Raw genomic sequence first — 1,941 nt, 5'->3', positions numbered from 1 at the left:
CAGCCTCACCCAAACTCAATTACGCATTTTGTCAGTTCACCCAATTTACACTGAACGATTTCAATTCAAGGTAATGGAACCGACCGAGGGGTTTTAAGAGCGGGATAAAAGCGAGAAGGCCACAAAACTAAAACCGTGTGAACAGTCGACGCTATTATTCGTCTGTGAAATCTCATTACATAAGTGAGTGACCGGCGCTCCCGTCTCATCAGGGTCTGTCCGACAGCTCAGCGCGTTCGTTATTAACGTAACGTAATCGCCATCTCGGAGAGAGAACACCGGGGACAATAAATCGCTAGCTCGGAGCTTATTGATCGCGGCGCAATTTCATGTGCATTTCATTTCCAGAACAACCCTACAATTTGTGTTTCTATTTGGATCGAGTGGAATAAGTGATTCTTATTCCTCCAGCGTTGCAAAAATATTTCCCCGGTGACGTGACCGACCGTGCCTTCGTTTGGGAGCGCCGGAATCAAGTCCGACGTTTTTTTTCACTTTCATCGCCGCTGAAGAGCGGGTAGCGCTAAAGCTAATTCCTGCTACCGTCTTGAAAATCCGTTTGAAGTTCCTATGGGAGGATGAACGAACCGCTTGCTGGGATATTATAATCGACAAGAAAACAATCATCCTTATTGGATGGGGGAGATATGGGAGATATTGCGTGATGTGATCTGGGGCTCCCGCGTGTTCATAGGAGCAGTTTTGTCTTTTTAAATCATAATGAATATGCTTATGTGGACAGATGGGGGGGCTTGTCAGAACTGCAGAGTCACTCCCCATCTTCCGTCGGAGACTGAAGACCTCCATCTCTTCAGGTTGAACCTTAACTGCTCCTCCTGAGACATTACCACCCCCCCCCCCCCCCCCCCCCCCCCAGCACTGCGTCTCCTGAGACACCTGCTTTCCCCCTATACTGTGCCTAAGCCTCTACTGCCCCCCTTGTACTGTCTCTCCAGTGTCTATATAAAACAAACAGAACTGATGTAAGTCGCTTTGGAATAAGGCATCTGCTAAATGCCAAATATGTACATGTAATGGCTGGTCCTTTCAGCAGAGCTTCTCCGATTGAGCCTAATCCTGGACTAAAAAGCATCTTCAATGGAGATTTCTTTACCTTGAAAGTGTGATTTAGTCCAGGACGAGGCTTAAAGCCTTGTCTGTGAAACCGGCCCTTTATGAGCTGGGGCTCTGAGCTATAGAACTCTGTTTACGCTGTACTGCCCTCTACTGGCTCCACGACGGAAATAGCAGCTGAGTGAGCGGCTGATTAACATAAGGTCAGGAAATGGTCTGAGTTGAATGCCAGATTTCCTTTGAACACAACCAGGGAAGAATCTATTTGTGCAACCTACACCGTGTGTGTTTGTGAGTTTGTGTGTGTGTGTGTGTGTGTGTGTGTGTGTGTGTGCGCGTGTGCGTGTGTCAGTGTTTGTGTGCGTGGCGTGCGCACAGGGGGGTTGTGTGTGTGTGTGTGTGTGTGTGTGTGTGTGGCTGTGTCTGTGTGTGTGTGGCTGGAACGGTCTGCACTGATGGAATCATTTTCATCTCCAGCAGGGACTGGCTTCAGATCAGACTGTTACTGATAGATGGGCTTGGACAGCCCCTCTCTCACACACACACACACACACACACACACACACACACACACACACACAGCCATAGCCATAACAGGGGTGGCTGAGTTGAATCTATCCACCAATTTCCTCAAAACGACCGACAGGTTTGCCGGAAATCAGCCGTCAATTGAGGGGGAGATACTGAGGAGAGAGAGAGAGGGAGGGAGGGAGGAGAGAGAGGGAGAGAGAGAGAGAGAGAGAGAGAGAGAGAGAGAGAGAGAGAGAGAGAGAGAGAGAGAGAGAGAGAGAGAGAGAGAGAATTTGCGTCTGGGGTGTGTCGCAACCATAGAGGGAAATGGGTTCTATAACGGAGTCCAATAATTTG

The sequence above is a fragment of the Nansenia antarctica genome, assembly GCF_963989245.1.
Source record: "Nansenia antarctica genome assembly, chromosome: 6".
Lineage (NCBI taxonomy): Eukaryota > Metazoa > Chordata > Actinopteri > Argentiniformes > Microstomatidae > Nansenia > Nansenia antarctica.
The sequence above is the reverse complement of the archived record's forward strand: the minus strand, read 5'-3'. Positions refer to the sequence as shown.